Here is a 21,269-nt window from a genome sequence, read left to right on the forward strand (position 1 = left end):
TCCTGGCAGATTAAAACTGTGTGCCCGACCGAGACTCGAACTCGGGCCTTTGCCTTTCGCGGGCAAGTGCTCTACCATCTGAGCTACCGAAGCACGACTCACGCCCGGTACTCACAGCTTTACTTCTGCCAGTACCTCGTCTCCTACCTTCCAAACTTTACAGAAGCTCTCCTGCGAACCTTGCAGAACTAGCACTCCTGAAAGAAAGCATATTGCGGAGACATGGCTTAGCCACAGCCTGGGGGGTGTTTCCAGAATGAGATTTTCACTCTGCAGCGGAGTGTGCGCTGATATGAAACTTCCTGGCAGATTAAAACTGTGTGCCCGACCGAGACTCGAACTCGGGACCTTTGCCTTTCGCGGGCAAGTGCTCTACCATCTGAGCTACCGAAGCACGACTCACGCCCGGTACTCACAGCTTTACTTCTGCCAGTACCTCGTCCCGAGTTCGAGTCTCGGTCGAGCACACAGTTTTAATCTGCCAGGAAGTTTGTGTCGAATTGTTTACAACTATCAAAGTTTTTTTTTCTGTTTTAGGTTCGCAGGACGTAACTACTAGATGAGGTGCAGTGCCTAAGAAGCCACGTTAACCAATCAGGAGAAGGCACAGTGTGTCCTGTGGTACCATGAGACACGATCACCAACCACAGTGCAGAGACACTTCCAGACAACATTTGGAAGGAATCCACCTGACGTCGAGAGCATTAAAGCCTGGTATGAGAGGTTCAAGAACACAGGATCGGTTGCTGACCTTCCGAGGTCTGGTCGACCGAGAACCTCAGCAGACAGGGTGGAAGCTATAAGGCAGTCTTTTCTGCGAAGTCCCAAGAAATCGGTGCGGTGCGCAGAGCCTCACGTGAATTACAGATGCCAAAAACCTCTCTCCATGACATTTTACACAAACGTTTATTGTTTCGTGCATACAAAGTGCAAATCGTTCAGGTCTTGTTGCCCAATGACAGTACACGTCGATATGACTTTGCGGACGAAATGCTGTCACGTATTGACGATGATGGTTATCTCAGACGAATTGCCTTTTCCGACGAAGCGACCTTTTTGGAGTAGTGAATCGTCATAATGTGCGCATTTGGGGTTCACAGCCCCCTGGCGAGGTCACGGAGTGCACCAGAGGCAGTTCAAAGGTGAACGTTTGGTGCGCGCTATTGCACGATGTAATTATCGGGCCATTCTCCTTCGCTGAGGCTACCGTCACACCTGCAGTGTATCTGGACATGTTGCAACTGTATGCTGTTCCTCAGCTGCTTCAGTATCACCCCGATGTCTTGTTTCAGCAAGACGGTGCACCGCCTCATTGGGGTTTGGACGTCCGTGCCTATCTCGATATGAACTATCCTGGGCGACGGATTGGTCGTGATGGGCCAACGGTGTGGCCTCCACGCTCTCCTGACGTAACCTCATTAGACTTCTTTTTCTGGGGTTATGTCAAGGACGAGGTCTACCGAACACGTGTACCAGATCTCGAAACCCTGCGGCAACAGATAACCACAGTCGTTGAATCGATCCCTCCAGTGATGTTGGCTAATGTGTGGACGGAAATTCAATATGGAGTAGATGTGCTACGTGCTACGAAGGGTGCTCATGTGGAAGTTTACTGATGTGCTAAAAAAACTTTGATAGTTTGTACACAATTAGACACCAGTTTCATATTTGTATCTTACTTCTAGCCAGAGTTATCAATTTAAGTAATCAGAGAAAGACTTTTCGGATACGCTGTAGTTTAGTATTTGTCACCCAATATCACCCCTCCAGAAACACGTCGCTACAGAGGACGTAATATGCAAGGAGGCGCTGCCGACCGCGTGTGAGAACGAACGAAATGTTCACTCCGCAGTGGAGAGTGCGGCGCTGTGTTGAAACTTCGTAGCTCCGTCAGTAGAGCACTTGCTCGCGAAAGACAAAGGTCTCGAGGTTCGAGGCTCGGTCGACAAGCTGTTTTAATCCGCCAGGAATTTTCAAACGCATTGTATTGTACGTTCACCTGGGGCCTAAGAGGCTCCGTCCTCGCCGCAGCCGCAGTGGTCCGCAACCCCACGACGACTACCGCAGTCCACTTCACCCCTCCGTCGCCCCACACCGAACCCAGGGTTATTGTGCGGTGCTGCGTCTCACACCAGACGAGTATAACCCCTATGTTTGCGTGGTAGAGTAATGGTGGTGTACGGGTACGTGGAGAACTTGTTTGCGCAGCAATCGCCCAGGCGGAATAAGGGAAACCAGCCGGTAATCGCCGAGGCGGATGGGAAAACCGCCTAAAAGCCATCCACAGACTGGCCGGTTCACCGGACCTCGACACAAATCCACTGGGCGGATTCGTGCCGGGGACCAGGCGCTCCTTCCCCGCACGGCGAACCGGGCTGGCTCATCAAACGCGTACCAGACAACATCTCCAATGCGCGTTGCTGAAAACGTTCGATTACTTTCTGAACGGATCCCGCAATGGCGGCCGCCCCCCCCCCCCCCTCTCTCACTCTCTCTCTCTCTCTCTCTCTCTCTCTCTCTCTCTCTGTCTCTTCAGTAGGCCGTGAAAGCAGCGTCCGCCAGCGTCTCAGCTCTGTCACCTCTGGGCGCCGTCGCTTTGAATACAGATGACCCCACGCGGCCAGCATCGGAAGCAGCCGCGTATTAACATCCACACCGCAACCGCCACAACGCCACGCTGGACAACATATTCTCGTAAACGTCTCGCTAAGGCGGCAGGCGAGCCAAGACGGCAGCTTTAAGTAAACAAGCGTGCCGTGTGTGTGTGTGTGTGTGTGTGTGTGTGTGTGTGTCCTCCAGAAACCGACCACGCGCTTCGCCGCGCCTCTCCACTTCACAAGCAGAGACGCCTGGTGGGAGCGGTTGCACTCACTGGCGCTCTGCAGCGTGTCCGAGGAGCCCTGCTCAGTAGTGACAAGGCAACCTCCCCATCGCACCCCCCTCAGATTTAGTTATAAGTTGGCACAGTGGATAGGCCTTGAAAAACTGAACACAGATCAATCGAGAAAACAGGAAGAAGTTGTGTGGAAACATGAAAAAAAGAAGCAAAATATACAAACTGAGTAGTCCATGAGCAAGATAGGCAACATTAAGGATAATATAAGCTCAGGACCGCCGTGGTCCCGTGGTCAGCATGAGCAGCTGGGGAACGAGAGGTCCTTGGTTCCAGTCTTCCCTCGAGTGAAAAGTTTAATTTTTTATTTTCAGACAATTATCAAAGTTCAAGCACTCACACATAATCAACTTCGCTCTCCAAAATTCCAGGCCATGTACAGATTTGCTTCGACATATGCAGGATTTGACGGTCTACACACGGAAAAATTTGAAAACGTTACAAACATATGTTTTGACAGAGCACAGGGAAAACTGTGCGACTGTAAACCTGTTGCATTCATTTGTTGCAGTTTATGTGACAAACTCTTACGTTTTCTTCACTTTTTTGGGAGTGATTATCATATCCACAAGAAAACCTAAAACGGGCAACGTAGAAGCATCTTTTTACCCATTCGCCAAGTGTGCAAGTTAGGTGGGTCGACAACATATTCCTCTCATGTGACGCACATGCCGTCACCAGTGTCGTATAGAATATATCGGACGTGTTTTCTTGTGGAGGAATCGGTTGACCTATGACCTTGTGATCAAATGTTTTCGGTTCCCATTGGAGAGGCACGTCCTTTCGTCTACTAATCGCACGGTTTTGCGGTGCGGTCGCAAAACCCAGACACTAAACTTATTACAGTAAACAGAGACGTCAATGAACGAACGGACAGATCATAACTTTGCGAAAATAAAGAACGTAAACTTTTCACTCGAGGGAAGACTTGAACCAAGGACCTCTCGTTCCGCAGCTCACACTATCCTTGGTGATGCCTGTCTTGCGCATGGACTACTTAGTTTCTATATTTTGCTTATTTTTTTCACAGTTCCACACAGCTTCTTCCTGTTTTCTCGATTGATCTGTGTTCAGCTTTTCAAGGCCTATCCACTGTGCCAACTTACAACTAAATCTGAGGGGGGTGCGATGGGGAGTTTCCCTTGTCAGTTCTGAGGGAAATGACAGGGACTGTCATCCGAACCAAAAACGTCCAGTAAACATGGGCTTTAGGGTAGGTAGGGGGAAAGCCTTGTGTGGGGTAAAAACCCCCACCGATTACTTCACCTGGCTGTTATTGACTCAGAAGGTAGCAGGCTAGCGTCATTATGACTTATTGCGAGTCCCGGTTGGTCACTCCAGACGTGAAAAATAAGGGCAGTCTGTTTTTTTACTACTTACATCTGCATGTCAAGAGCTCATATGCAAACCCAGTTCTAAGCAGACAAGGGAAAGAAGAAAGGTGGAAGGAGTGTATAGAGGGTCTATACAGGGGCGATGTACTTGAGGACAATATTTTGGAAATGGAAGAGGTTCAAAATGGTTCAAATGGCTCTGATCACTGTGAGACTTAACTTCTGTGGTCATCAGTCCCCTAGAACTTAGAACTACTTAAACCTAACTAACCTAAGGACATTACACACATCCATGCCCGAGGCAGGATTCGAACCTGCGATCGTAGCAGTCGCGCGGTTCCGGACTGAGCGCCTTAACCGCGAAATGGAAGAGGATGTAGATGAAGATGAAATGGGAGATACGATACTGCGTGAAGAGTTTGACAGAGCACTGAAAGACCTGAGTCGAAACAAGGCCCCGGGAGTAGACAATATTCCGTTAGAACTACTGACGGCCTTGGGAGAGACAGCCCTGACAAAACTCTATCATCTGGTGAGCAAGATGTATGAGACAGGCGAAATACCCTCAGACTTCAAGAAGAATATAATAATTCCAATCCCAAAGAAAGCAGGTGTTGGCAGATGTGAAAATTACCGAACTATCAGTTTAATAAGTCACGGCTGCAAAATACTAAAGCGAATTCGTTACAGACGAATGGAAAAACTAGTTGAAGCCGACCTCGCGTAAGATCAGTTTGGACTCCGTAAAAATCTTGGAACACGTGAGGCAATACTGACTCTACGACTTATCTTAGAAAATAGATCGAGGAAAGGCAAACCTACGTTACTAGAATTTGTAGACTTAGAGAAAACTTTTGACAATGTTGACTGGAATACTCTCTTTCAAATTCTGAAGGTGGCAGGGGTAAAATACAGGGACCGAAAGGCTATTTACAATTTGTACAGAAACCAGATGGCACTTATAAGAGTCGAGGGACATGAAAGGGAAACAGTGGTTGGGAAGGGAGTGAGACAGGGTTGTAGCCTCTCCCCGATGTTATTCAATATGTATATTCAGCAGGCAGTGAAGGAAACAAAAGAAATATTTGGAGTAGGAATTAAAATCCAGGGAGAAGAAATAAAAACTTTGAGGTTCACCGATGACATTCTAATTCTGTCAGAGACAGCAAAGGACTTGGAAGAGCGGTTGAACGGAATGGACAGTGTCTTGAAAGGAGAGTATAAGATGAACATAAACAAAAGCAAAACGAGGATAATGGAATGTAGTCAAATTAAATGAGGTGATGATGGTAATGAGACACTTAAAGTACTAAAGGAGTTTTGCTATTTGGGGAGCAAAATAACTGATGATGGTCGAAGTAGAGAGGATATAAAATGTAGACTGGCAATGGCAAGGAAAGCGTTTCTGAAGAAGAGAAATTTGTTAACATCGAGTATAGATTTAAGTGACAGGAAGTCGTTTCTGAAAGTATTTGTATGGAGTGTAGCCATGTATGGAAGTCAAACATGGACGATAAATAGTTTGGACAAGAAGAGAATAGAAGCTTTCGAAATGTAAGGTTACAGAAGACTGCTGAAGATTACATGGGTAGATGACGTAACTAATGAGAAGTTATTGAATAGGATTGGGGAGAAGAGGAGCTTGTGGCACAACTTGACTAGAAGAAGGGATCGGTTGGTAGGACATGTTCTGAGGCATCAAGGGATCACCAATTTAGTATTGGAGGGCAGCGTTGAGGGTACAAATCGTAGAGGGAGACCAAGAGATGAATACACTAGATTCAGAAGGATGTAGGTTGCAGTAAGTAGTGGGAGATGAAGAAGCTTGCACAGGATAGAGTAGCATGGAGAGCTGCATCAAACCAGTCTCAGGACTGAAGACCACAACAACAACAACATCTGCATTGTATAATGTAGAGTCCCAAAAGAAGAATCGACGAATTACTCGTTGACACTGCTGCAGTTAAGCTTCACTTTCGCGTGGAAAAATTTGTTTCAGTCGATCCCCATTCCAACAATTTCGCATTTGTCAGAGAATGACGCAACGATGTATCTTCGATTTGCTTGTTAGCCATTTGTAACTTTCACAGAAGCCTCATCAGTGGCGAATTTTGAGTAAAACGTACACGTTTCTCTGGTTGCCATCTCAAAATGTGCTTCTTTTCCTAAAACACAACTGGCTTTACACTGTCTGGCCTCAGCAACATGTTGTGCAGACACAATTGCGAAAGAATTCTGAAACAGCGGTTTGCTAATGGAGGAATTGAGGAAAAGTGAAGTCTGTAGCTTATGAAAAGGAAGTATGGGAAGTATGGGAATTAACATCTGAGGTCATCAGTCCCCTAGACATAGAACTACTTAAAGCTAACTAACCTAAGGACATCACACACATCAATACCCGAGCGAGGATTCGAACCTGCGACCGTAGCAGCCGCGCGTCCCCAGACTGAAGCGCCTAGAACCGCTCGACCAAAAAGCAAATAATCGGTTATTGTGGTCTTCAATCCTGAGACTGGTTTGACGCAGCTCTCCATGTTACTCTATGCTGTGCAAGCTTCGTCATCTCCCAGTACCTACTACAGCCTACATCCTTCTGAATCTGGTTAGTGTATTCATCTCTTGGTCTCCCTCCACGATTTTTACCCTCCAAGCTGCCCCCCAGTACTAAATTGGTGATCCCTTGATGCCTCAGTACATGTCCTACCAACCGATCCCTTCTTCTAGTCAAGTTGTGCCACAAACTCCTCTTCTCCCGAATTCTATTCAATACCTCATTAGTTATGTGATCGACCCATCTAACTTTCAGCATTCTTCTGTAACACCACATTTCGAAAGCTTCTATTCTCATTTTGTCCAAACTATTTATCGTTCATGTTTCAGTTCCATACATGGCCACACTCCATACAAATACTTTCAGAAACGACTTCCTATACTCGATGTTAACAAATTTCTCTTCTTCAGAAACGCTTTCCTTGCCATTGCCAGTCTACGTTTTATATCCTCTCTACTTCGACCATCGTCAGTTATTTTGCTCCACAAATAGCAAAACTCCTTTACTACTTTAAGTGTCTCATTTCCTAATCTAATTCCCTCAGCATCACCCGACTTAATTCGATTACATTCCTTTATCGTCGTTTTGCTTTTGTTGATGTTCATCTTATAACCTCCTTTCAAGACACTGTCCATTCCGTTCAACTGCTCTTCCAAGTCCTTTGCTGTCTCTGACAGAATTACAATGTCATCGGCGAACCTTAAAATTTTTATTTCTTCTCCATGGATTTTAATACCTACTCCGAATTTTTCTTTTGTTTCCTTTACTGCTTGCTCAATATACAGATTGAATAACATCGGGGAGAGGCTACAACCCTGTCTCACTCCTTTCCCAACCACTGCCTCCCTTTCGTGTCCCTTGACTCTAAAAATCGGTTTCACATACATTGTTGCAAAACCCATAGCATTTCTCGTTTCACCAGCTATCGATGGCCCTCCTTAACAAATATACTTTCATCGAAAAAGTCTGTATTTAGTGAAATAACACAGTACATAATGAATTTTTGCATGGGAAAATACTTTCCTCTTTGGACGCTACCTTATTCCGAAATCTCATTTGGACGCCTCAAACCGTTTATGAAACAGGAGGAATAGTGCGGGTATTTCAGTCTGGTTTTATCACTGCCATGGCGCCATCGAAAATGATTGCGCTGCATCAGGTCAATTTTCTAGAGACTGGTGACCTTCACCCAAGTCTAATGAAAAATTTAATGTTAGCTGAATTTCATACACAGCAATATGTAATATGCACAACGAGCAAAATCATAGCGACCCCTAGTTTTCCTTGCAAACTTTTTCGAATTTCGCATAGCGTCTTGCTGCCACGTATTTATCACAATTAATATGACCATTGAAATGATGGACCTGACATATAAAGCTACAAGTAACGGAAAAATGAATTTTGTCAACGAATAGTTTCTGTGTAATCGTTTGTGAAACATTGCAGTGTGCGCGCCTGCCTTCGACCATAGATACTGGTAGACTGGCCTTGCTGTGCAGAAGCTATAGGGCTGGTGTGGCTCCAACATAAACCACGTGACTGTTGGCAAAGCGTGGCGGGATTTCAAAGCAGCGGTCTGCCATCCTATGTCCGTATCGCATTTTCCCCACATTTCTCAATTGACTGCCAAACGCTTCCAACAAAAATTGCTTTTTTATTTGCGAAAAATTATGTCAGAACTACATTTGACCTGGATTTGTTCACAGTACCATTTATAAAATCTAACAAATACATCGAACGCCCCTCTGGTGGGCAGCGGGACGAAATTACTATAAACTATCAATTAAAGTAAAATGTCGTTAAAATTCTTTTAAACGGTAAGAGTGGGCTCGTGTCCAAACTTTAAACATTGGATTCGCCACGTTTTGAGCTCTAGTCACTTATAAAAGAAAATGGGATATGGGAATTATGTCACCTATAGGTGCCAAAATTGTCGACTTTAGGAGCAGGTCCGTTTTAGAGTATCAATTTTAGGTGCACTTCAAAGGTTCAGTTCCCACTATTTTTACAAAAGTTTAAACTATCAGTTTAAATAAAATGATATTTTAGATGAAAGGTGACACTTTGAAGTTTTAGAAAATAATTTTGGAGCCTACGTTTATTTAATAGTGTTAGAAGGTAGAAAAAAATTCTCTTTATGTGTCGACTAGAGGTGCTCTTACCTTATTATAATCTCACTTGTATGTACAAAAAGGCGCGTATGTGCAGATGGCTTAAAGTTTTTCCGTTTCAGGTCCTGTATCCAAAGCTGCCTTCGCTTTTCATCCTTAGGAAACCCATGAGTAGGAACGAGAAACAATTATACTTACTTCTGTAACCGAGTTATCACAGATACTTTCCAAAATGTAATATGAGTCTGACTTTACAGGCGTCACTTTCAACACTTTAATTTACGTGATACTCTATTTCGAGTGTAAAAAACATATAAAAGTCACTTCAGCAGATTTCAATAAACGCATCTGCACCATCATAGAAACACGTACACGTGAAATGTGTGGTGTCACCGCCAGACACCACACTTGCTAGGTGGTAGCCTTTAAATCGGCCGCGGTCCGTTAGTATACGTCGGACCCGCGTGTCGCCACTATCAGTGATTGCAGACCGAGCGCCGCCACACGGCAGGTCTAGAGAGAGACTTCCTAGCACTCGCCCCAGTTGTACAACCGACTTTGCTAGCGATGGTTCACTGACAAAATACGCTCTCATTTGCCGAGACGATAGTTAGCTTAGCCTTCAGCTACGTCATTTGCTACGACCTAGCAAGGCGCCATTACCAGTGTATATAGAAATGGAAATTATGTACAGTCAGGAGAGATGTACACCGATTGTGGATTGAAGTTAAGTATTCTACTAGTTACCTCCTGTTTTGCTAGTCTTATTTCTCTGACCTGTTCCAGACCTCACGCCGGTCTGCGTGTAATTAAACGCGTGCATTTCGGCCTCCTCTAGCAACACGGTGTTGGCTCTTCTGCCAACACATCACATGGCGACGAGGATGGGATACGAACCCACGCGTGCAAAGCACTTGCAACGTGACGGGATTTCCGTCGATGTTCACGGCGTTTGCTTGCAGGGTGCATTCTTCGCTGCCTCGGCCGCGCGATGTATTTGGTTTTGGGGGCCTCTGGTGAGGTGCGTCGGCATCTCAATCAGCTGCGCCTTTGTCGTCGCACGGGTTCTGCCGCTTGCCGTCTGCTTTCAGCGACGGTGCCGTCCGGTCAGCGCCCTGGGGACCCATCTACTGGCTCGCCTCATCCCCAGGTGTTACCGACGATGCCTTCCATTTTGCCCCATGGCGACGCGCTGCCGCCGCCTGTTCTCCCGGCGGCGCCGCCCGCAGTGGACGCGTCGCTGCAACCGCCGGGCGCCTCCCTGGGTCACGCGCCGCCGATCGCTTCCCGTGACCAGCTGTCCTCCGACATGGAACTCTTGCCAGCTCCGGACCAGATGTCGTCTTCGCCCGTCGGCTGCCCCGCCCCGATGGAGGTCGAATCTTCGGCCCCTCCTGTCTCTTTACGGGCGCATACACCGCATGTTGGCGTGCACCCTGGACTAGGTTTTCAGGCGTTTCCTAGCTCCCCTCGGACCGAATGGCCGGGTGCGGGTGGCACAGCCTCGCCTGTTGTTAGGCTCCCCACCTCGTCGCATACGTCAACATGGGGTCCTCCCCACGGCGGGCGGAAGCCTTATAACACAACCGTTCGCCGATTTGCGGGGGAGGAATGTGGTGTCACCGCCAGACACCACACTTGCTAGGTGGTAGCCTTTAAAGCGGCCGCGGTCCGTTAGTATACGTCGGACCCGCGTGTCGCCACTGTCAGTGATTGCAGACCAAGCGCCACCACAGGGCAGGTCTAGAGAGACGTCCTGGCACTCGCCCCAGTTGTACAGCCGACTTTTCTAGCGACGCCACACTGACAAATACGCTCTCATTTGCCGAGATGATAGTTAGCATAGCCTTCAGCTAAGTCAATTGCTACGACCTAGCAAGGCGCCATTATTAGTGTATATTGAAATGGAAATTATGTACAGTCAGCAGAGATGTACACCGATTGTGGATTGAAGTTAAGTATTCTACCAGTACCTCCTGTTTTGCTAGTCTTATTTCTCTGACCTGTTCCAGACCTCACGCCGGTCTGCGTGTAATTAAACGCGTGCATTTCGGCCTCCTCTAGCAACACGGTGTTGGCTCTTCTGCCAACACATCAAAATGTAATGCCATTTCCCCCGACAAAACACTGAGTACAGCCATAAGCGCAACACGAAACAATGTGGGGGTTAATTCAAGTGTCACCCGTTAGCGCTTTGAAACATACCGTTTTCCACCTACCGTGACTTCAGCTCAGAGATGCTGGAGCCACGAAAATGACGTCAGGGCCAGTATATTATATTTATGGTCGAAGGCGCCTGCCCTTCCAAACAAACAAACGAATGACGTCGCCCAGCGGTTTGGACGAAAACTGGCCGCTGCGCATCGCCCACCGTGCCCTGAACAAGGTGCACGTTCATACGTACTAGAGCTGAGCGCATTTTGAGGAACAAATTTCAGTATTTGAGAGCTGTACTTTGTCATGGAATATGAATACAGGGCGTTCAGTTTATCGGAAGGTACTTAAATATCTCGAGAAGCACACGTCCGATCCAAAAAACTGACAGTTAAAATCTCTTCGTCTTGGAGGGGAGGACATCAAACAATAAAGTCAACCGCCTTCCCAAACCATATGTGAGGGGAAGAGGGGGTCAACTCTGAAATCCTAAATGGGAACCTCCATTTCTCATGCAGATTTGAAGTCTATACACATAAATACGTTTCGCCAGAATTTTTTATTTTTTGAGTTTCGCGAGAGATGACGCTGTATTCGTACAAATCAAAATGGGTAGAAAACCCTACGTTTCAAAATGCTATCCAATTTCACTTTCATTAACCGCTACATACCAAGTTGCGAGGGTAGGACAGACAATTATTTCGCAACTTCTAATGAAAAACCGCATTCTCAGCGCTGTACTCCTCTGACAAAAAGAAAAGGGGACTGGCGTGCGCGCCGCCGTGGCCGGGTAGACAACTAAGTTACGACTTACTGTAACGGGTACTGCAGTCGCATTAAAAGATAGGAAGGAACTGCTTGTCCGGACGTAACACAGTGGATGCGGGGGTTCATTCAAGTGTCACGGGTTAGCATTTTGAAACATTCCGTTTTCCGCCCACCGTGATTTTTCCGATTACAGCCCCATCTGTCATGTAACGAAAACAATGTTTCAGACCATATTTATGTACACTACCGGCCATTAAAATTGCTACACCAAGAAGAAATGCAGATGAGAAACTGGTATTAATTGGCCAAATATATCATACTAGAACTGTCATGTTGCTGTTGTTGTGGTCTTCAGTCCTGAGACTGGTTTGATGCAGCTCTCCATGTTACTCTATCCTGTGCAAGCTTCTTCATCTCTCAGTACCTACTGCAACCTACATCCTTCTGAATCTGCTTAGTGTATTCATCTCTTGGTCTCCCTCTACGATTTTTACCCTCCACGCTGCCCTCCAATACTAAATTGGTGATTCCTTGATGCCTCAGAACATGTCCTACCAACCGATCCCTTCTTCTGGTCAAGTTGTGCCACAAACTTCTCTTCTCCCCGATCCTATTCAATACTTCCTCATTAGTTATGTGATCTACCCATCTAATCTTCAGCATTCTTCTGTAGCACCACATTTCGAAAGCTTCTATTCTCTTCTTCTCCAAACTATTTATCGTCCATGTTTCACTTCCATACATGGCTACACTCCATACGAATACTTTCAGAAATGACTTCCTGACACTTAAATCTATACTGGATGTTAACAAATTTCTCTTCTTCAGAAACGCTTTCCTTGCCATTGCCAGCCTACATTTTATATCCTCTCTACTTCGACCATCATCAGTTATTTTGCTTCCCAAATAGCAAAACTCCTTTACTACTTTAAGTGCCTCATTTCCTAATCTAATTCCCTCAGCATCACCCGACTTAATTAGACTACATTCCATTATCCTTGTTTTGCTTTTGTTGATGTTCATCTTATATCCTCCTTTCAAGACACTGTCCATTCCATTCAACTGCTCTTCCAAGTCCTTTGCTGTCTCCGACAGAATTACAATGTCATCGGCGAACCTCAAAGTTTTTATTTCTTCTCCATGAATTTTAATACCTACTCCGAATTTTTCTTTTGTTTCCTTTACTGCTTGCTCAATATACAGATTGAACAACACCGGGGAGAGGCTACAACCCTGTCTTACTCCCTTCCCAACCACTGCTTCCCTTTCATGTCCCTCGACTCTTATAACTGCCATCTGGTTTCTGTACAAATTGTAAATAGCCTTTCGCTCCCTGTATTTTACCCCTGCCACCTTTAGAATTTGAAAGAGAGTATTCCAGTCAACATTGTCAAAAGCTTTCTCTAAGTCTACAAATGCTAGAAACGTAGGTTTGCCTTTCCTTAATCTTTCTTCTAAGATAAGTCGTAAGGTCAGTATTGCCTCACGTGTTCCAGTGCTTCTACGGAATCCAAACTGATCTTCCCCGAGGTTGGCTTCTACTAGTTTTTCCATTCGTCTGTAAAGAATTCGTGTTAGTATTTTGCAGCTCTGACTTATTAAGCTGATAGTTCGGTAATTTTCACATCTGTCAACACCTGCTTTCTTTGGGATTGGAATTATTATATTCTTCTTAAAATCTGAGGGTATTTCGCCTGTTTCATACATCTTGCTCACCAGATGATAGAGTTTTGTCAGGACTGGCTCTCCCACGGCCGTCAGTAGTTCCAATGGAATATTGTCTACTCCGAGGGCCTTGTTTCGACTCAGGTCTTTCAGTGCTCTGTCAAACTCTTCACGCAGTATCATATCTCCCATTTCATCTTCATCTACATCCTCTTCCATTTCCATAATATTGTCCTCAAGTACATCGCCCTTGTAGAGACCCTCTATATACTCCTTCCACCTTTCTGCTTTCCCTTCTTTGCTTAGAACTGGGTTTCCATCTGAGCTCTTGATATTCATACAAGTCGTTCTCTTATCTCCAAAGGTCTCTTTAATTTTCCTGTAGGCGGTATCTATCTTACCCCTAGTGAGATAGGCCTCTACATCCTTACATTTGTCCTCTAGCCATCCCTGCTTAGCCATTTTGCACTTCCTGTCGATCTCATTTTTGAGACGTTTGTATTCCTTTTTGCCTGTTTCACTTACTGCATTTTTATATTTTCTCCTTTCATCAATTAAATTCAATATTTCTTCTGTTACCCAAGGATTTCTACTAGCCCTCGTCTTTTTACCTACTTGATCCTCTGCTGCCTTCACTACTTCATCCCTCAAAGCTACCCATTCTTCTTCTACTGTATTTATTTCCCCCATTCCTGTCAATTGCTCCCTTATGCTCTCCCTGAATCTCTGTACAACCTCTGGTTCTTTTAGTTTATCCACGTCCCATCTCCTTAAATTCCCACCTTTTTGCAGTTTCTTCAGTTTTAATCTACAGGTCATAACCAATAGATTGTGGTCAGAGTCCACATCTGCCCCTGGAAATGTCTTACAATTTAAAACCTGGTTCCTAAATCTCTGTCTTACCATTATATAATCTATCTGATACCTTTTAGTATCTCCAGGGTTCTTCCACGTATACAACCTTCTTTCATGATTCTTAAACCAAGTGTTAGTTATGATTATGTTGTGCTCTGTGCAAAATTCGACCAGGCGGCTTCCTCTTTCATTTCTGTCCCCCAATCCATATTCACCTACTATGTTTCCTTCTCTCCCTTTTCCTACACTCAAATTCCAGTCACCCATGACTATTAAATTTTCGTCTCCCTTCACAATCTGAATAATTTCTTTTATTTCATCATACATTTCTTCAATTTCTTCGTCATCTGCAGAGCTAGTTGGCATATAAACTTGTACTACTGTAGTAGGCGTGGGCTTCGTATCTATCTTGGCCACAATAATGCGTTCACTATGCTGTTTGTAGTAGCTTACCCGCATTCCTATTTTCCTATTCATTATTAAACCTACTCCTGCATTACCCCTATTTGATTTTGTGTTTATAACCCTGTAGTCACCTGACCAGAAGTCTTGTTCCTCCTGCCACCGAACTTCACTAATTCCCACTATATCTAACTTCAACCTATCCATTTCCCTTTTTAAATTTTCTAACCTACCTGCCCGATTAAGGGATCTGACATTCCACGCTCCGATCCGTAGAACGCCAGTTTTCTTTCTCCTGATAACGACATCCTCTTGAGTAGTCCCCGCCCGGAGATCCGAATGGGGGACTATTTTACCTCCGGAATATTTTACCCAAGAGGACGCCATCATCATGTAATCATACAGTAAAGCTGCATGCCCTCGGGAAAAATTACGGCTGTAGTTTCCCCTTGCTTTCAGCCGTTCGCAGTACCAGCACAGCAAGGCCGTTTTGGTTATTGTTACAAGGCCAGATCAGTCAATCATCCAGACTGTTGCCCTTGCAACTACTGAAAAGGCTGCTGCCCCTCTTCAGGAACCACACGTTTGTCTGGCCTCTCAACAGATACCCCTCCGTTGTGGTTGCACCTACGGTACGGCTATCTGTATCGCTGAGGCACGCAAGCCTCCCCACCAACGGCAAGGTCCATGGTTCATGGGGGGGAGAACTGACATGTGATTACATTTTCACCCTACTTGGGTGCATAGATCCTGAGAAATCAGTACCCAGAACAACCACCTCTGGCCGTAATAACGGCCTCGACACGCCTGGGCATTGAGTCAAACAGAGTTTGGATGGCGTCTACAGGTACAACTGCCCATGCAGCTTCAACACGATACCACAGTTCATCAAGAGTAGTGGCAGGCGTATTGTGACGAGCCAGTTGCTCGGCCACCATTGACCAGACGTTTTCAATTGCTCAGAGATCTGGAGAATGTGTTGGCCAGGGCAGCAGTCCATTTTCTGTATCTAGAAAGGTCCGTACAGGACCTGCGACATGCGGTCGTGCATTATCCAGCTGAAATGTAGGGTTTCGCAGGGATCGAATGAAGGGTAGAGCCACGGGTCGTAACACATCTGAAATGTAACGTCCCCTGTTCAGTGCCGTCAGTGCTAACAAGAGGTGACCGAGACGTGTAACCAATGGCAACCCATACCATCACGCCGGGTGATACGGCAGTATGGCGATGACGAATACACGCTTCCAATTTGCGTTCACCGCGATGTCGCCAAACATGGATACGACCATCATGATGCTGTAAACAGAACCTGGATTCATCCGAAAAAATGACGTTTTGCCATTCGTGCACCCAGGTTCGTCGTTGAGTACACCATCGCAGGCGCTCCTGTCTGATGCAGTGTCAAGGGTAGCCGCAGCCACGGTCTCCGAGCTGATAGTCCATGCTGCTGCAAACGTCGTCGAAATGTTCGTGCAGATGGTTGTTGTCTTGCGAACGTCCCGATCTTTTGATTCAGGGATCGAGACGTGGCTGCACGGTCCGTTACAGCCATGCGGGTAAGATGCCTGTCATTTCGACTGCTAGTGATACGAGGCCGTTGAGATCCAGCACGGCGTTCCGTATTACCCTCCTGAACCCACAGATTACATATTCTGCTAACAGTTATTGGATCTCGACGAACGCGAGCAGCAATGTTGCGATACGATAAACCGCAGTCGCGATAGGTTACAATCCGACCTTTGTCAAAGTCGGAAACATGATGGTACGCATTTCTTCTCCTTACACGAGGCGTCACAACAACGTTTCACCAGGCAACGCCGGTCAACTGCTGTTTGTGTATGAGAGATCGGTTGGAAACTTTCCTCATGTCAGCACGTTGTAGGTGTCGCCACCGGCGCCAACCTTGTGTGAATGCTCTGGACAGCTTATCATTTGCATATCACAGCATATTCTTCCTGTCGGTTAAATTTCGCGACTGTGGCACGTCATCTTCGTGGTGTAGCAATTTTAATGGCCAGGAGTGTATTTTTCCGTAGAATTCGAATCTGCGATAAAAGGCCGGCCGCGGTGGTCTAGCGGTTCTAGGCGCTCAGTCCGGGACCGCGCGACCGCGAATCCTGCCTCGGGCATGGATGTGTGTGATGTCCTTAGGTTAGTTAGGTTTAAGTAGTTCTAAGTTCTAGGGAACTGATGACCACAGATGTTAAGTCCCATAGTGCTCAGAGCCATTTGAACCATTTTTGCGATAAAAAGGGGGCTTTCTGTTCAGGATTCTACAGTTGCACTCCACACAGGGTGGTGTGGTGTGTTGAGTTTGGTATGGTTGCATGTCCGTCTTCGAGACGAACAAATTTTAACTGTATATTTTTTTGGATCCAATATGTTGTTTTCGAGATATTTCAGTGTCTTCCGTTAAAATGAAATACCTGTACGAAAGAGGCGAAGACGGGTCCGTGACGGAAATGACAACGTCAGTCTATGACTTCTCCTAGTCTTCATTCTAAAAGTCTACAAGGGAATCACGAGACGCACGACCGCGGGCCTGTGAAATAATAAGCTGCGAGAAGACACAGGCAGATGTGAGACGTGTGTGTGTGGGGGGGGGGGGGGGGGGGGAAGGGAGGCAGACGTGAGTCATGTGGGGGGAGGGGGGGAAGGGGGGAGATTGGGTCGGTCCAAGGAGCGTGTTCTGGTGGCACTGGTGGTAGGACGACCTCTGCCGGTAAGCTGGAAGTCGGGGTTCGAGTCCCGGTCCAACAAAAAATTCTCGTGTATCACTTTAGATGGTACACCTACAGCTATAGCAGTTAAGCTGAAGTTTACGAATAAAGGTCGGGTAATTCCGTGGCAGCAATGCGCCCCTGCAGAGTAGCTGTGGGACCCGCAGAGTACCAAGACGTGGCTGGCTGCCAAAGGCACCGCCGAACCCTCGCCACGTTCCACTCTTGGGACGTACAACTCGGCAAGGAGGCGGAAGAAGTGCGCTATTAGAGTCTTCCATGAGCTCAGCAGTCCGCGAATTGCGCTACGTCACCACCTTCCCCTGTTACGGTCATTTGCCTCACTGATGAGAGGTTTCGGAATTCCAGCTGGCCCTGCAACTCTCTCCACTATTTATTTATTTATTTATTTCTCAGCTCAAGTGAAGACCTGCTACCTGTTGTTCTATAGCAGGTCTACATTGATGATCAAATGTGTGTGTATACAGATATAACTTTTACATACATTTCTACTTTTTTTACATATCTATCATGTGTTATAATCTTTTTATCCTATATATATATATATATATATATATGTGTGTGTGTGTGTGTGTGTGTGTGTGTGTGTCTGTGATTTTACGTGTTATATCATACAAACTTGCTTACCGCTAGTAGATTTTTTGAGAATTTTACAAAATGAATAAAAAAGAATATAACAAATAAAAAATACATAAAAAAGCGCGCCCCCCCCCACACACGTGTGTGTGTGTGTGTGTGTGTGTGTGTGATTTCAACTTCTTTTACATATCTTTCATGTGTCACATTCTTTTTATCCTTTTGTAAAACACAAACACAAACACACACACATATATATATATATATATATATATATATATATATATACTGCTGGCCATTAAAATTGCTACACCACGAAGATGACGTGCTACAGACACGAAATCTAACCGACAGGAAGAATATGCTGTGATATGCAAATGATTAGCTGTCCAAAGCATTCACACTAGGTTGGCGCCAGTGGCGACACCTACAACGTGCTGACATGAGGAAAGTTTCCACCCGATATATATATATATATATATATATATCGGGTGGAATATATATATATATATATATATATATATATATATATGTGTGTGTGTGTGTGTGTGTGTGTGTGTGTGTGTGTGTGTGTGTGTGTGTGTGTGTGTTACAAAATAGAAATGTATGTAAAAATTATATCTATATACAGACACACATTTGATCATATATATATATATATATATATATATATATATATATATATATATATATGTGTGTGTGTGTGTGTGTGTGTGTCTGTGTGTGCGGTTTTTATGTATTTTTTATTTGTTATATTCTTTTTTATTCATTTTGTAAAATTCTCAAAAAATCTACTAGCGGTAACCAAGTTTGTATAATATAACACGTAAAATCACACATTGTAGACCTCCTGTATAGCAACAGCCAGTAGGTCGGTAGTTGAGAAATAAATAAATATTAAATAAATAAACGTACTGCTAGTATCGTACTTGAATGGCGTTTAGCTGTTCGACATGCTGGCAGTAGTTTCGGAGAGGGTGGACGCCTCTGGGCCCATGTTACTGCGCACTTTGTGCCCCCCCCCCCCCCGCCCAACCCCACCCCCCTCTCCACCAGAACACGGCCACTCTCACGTGCGTCTGTCCCGGGCGACACGTGTTCGACACCCGATGGCGCGGCCGCGGAAGGCGCGCCGGCCGCCGTCTTTTTCCGGGCGCGGACGGATATTCTGGGACGCATTTACGGCTCGTATTTACGTCAGCCGGAGAGATAAATTCTCCTCGCTTTGTCAGAGACAGCGCCCTCTTGTCGCTCTCACCGGAGACTGCCGGGCAGAGATATTATTTCCGTGGGACCGCCCCGCTACATCGTAATAAAAAGGAGGCGAGAGACTATCGCGGGTGCCCTTTGTCTCCCAGATACTGATGGGTTGATTTATGTGCGCGACGCCGCCAGGCCTCTCGTGTGCTTTTCCTTTTTCGAGGCGGACGCGCTCATACGAGCGAGATGAAGCAGTAAATGGCGGCGCGGGTATTCACGGGACGTGGTGGGGCATAAGCCGAAATAACGGCCGCTCAGTCGCTACTGGGCGCGCCTCGCTGCAGCGGTGGCGGCCTGAGGAGGACGGTGGGAGGGAGGGAGGAAGAGAACAGCCCACTGCAGCGGTGTATCTCGGCGTAAGCGGTGCGGCAATGAAAGCGGTGGACGCGAATGGCCAGCGGACGCAGTCTGTGGCGGCGAGAAACGAGGAAAGCGCGATGTTTACCTGCTCTGTCGATGTCGACTACGCCGACAAAACACGAGAGGTTCTCCTGGGCACTTTCCGAGTACTTGGTTTCAAGTGACACGTCGTCTGCAGTGGCTCGTCACAGAGCAATAGTGTAACTACAACAGTTACTCTTTTCCCGTCTTACTTCGTTGCTCACTTCTTCCACAGATCGTATTCACCGTAAACACGGTGATGTTTCTATGTGAAACACACTCCCACAAACACACACTCTCAAAATTCTTTGTGGCACATTTTGTCAGTGCGGGTTGCCTACATCAGGGGCAAACCTATTGTTCTTCTTTAATTGACAGGTACTTAACCTATTGTTCTCCTGCGATTGACAGCTGCTTAACCTATTTTTCAGTTAAGTGCTTTTCCATGTCATCCCACTTCCTTTTGCCTCACAGGAAACCTTACGTCCCCACCACCCCCTCCCCCTCTCCAACCCCCTCCCCCCTGGTGGTACAGGTACACTTCCAGGTCTGAGTTACTGGAATAGGCCCTCCTCTCACTCTTATGAATTTGATTGACTACTTAATTAAATTCATCAATTAATTAACCAATCTTGTGGGAAACAACCCCCCCTGGCAGGAAGTTCAAATTACATCAGGACAATGCAACCCTAACCAAATGGCAGGAAAATAGGTGACTTAGGCTACCTCCACTAACCTGAGTCATCCGACCGCCACCTCACCCTAGGAACTGGTGGGGAGTTTGAATTTTGGAGAGAAGATGGGTCAATTCGACTATCTCTACTAACCTAAGAAAATGGCGGGAAAGAAAGGGCACTTGGGCTTCCTCCTTTAACCTAACCCATCTGACCACCATCTCTTCCTAGGAAATGGTGGCAAGAGGACTTGATCTGTGCTTGACATAAGTCTTAATTTTGCAAGCACTATTTATTTAAACAAACAGAGGCACTACCTCCATTCAGTGTGTTAGTCAAGAGGGCACAAGTCCAACTGATCTAGTACAAAGTACTGCCACCAGAGGGTGCTGTCGTCCCTTCCGTGACGTAATCCAAGATGGCGGTCAGGTGGGGGAGAGGAAGGGTCTCGTAACAGGAAATTCAAGGGTATACTGTTTATTTATAAAAAAATCAGTTTGTCGAGGTTGGACATTTCGTGCTCATCATTCTCTTCTGTTTGGAAACATGTAGGTCTTGTAAGAAGTAATTACATGGAGCAAACATGTTGCATAACCTAATTTTCAGAACTGTACCCTGGGTGCTTAAGCTAATGTTTGGCCCTTTGTCAGCACTTAGCCTATTGTTCTGTTAAGTGGTTTTCCTCATAATCCACATTTCCTTAAACTATTCTACCGCCTTTGATACCAAATTAAGTAATTAGTTATGTCCTCACACCATTTCCTGGTACACTTTTCGATTTTCAGATGTTTTTGAACGCCATTTCTGGCGCATTCTTCTTTGTCACCCAAATCCTTAAACTATTGCACTGCGTTTTACATAAAAATTATGCATATTAACCTAGTGTTCTGTGCTTAACCTGCTG

This window comes from Schistocerca serialis, chromosome 11 (assembly GCF_023864345.2).
Source record: "Schistocerca serialis cubense isolate TAMUIC-IGC-003099 chromosome 11, iqSchSeri2.2, whole genome shotgun sequence".
Taxonomy (NCBI): domain Eukaryota; kingdom Metazoa; phylum Arthropoda; class Insecta; order Orthoptera; family Acrididae; genus Schistocerca; species Schistocerca serialis.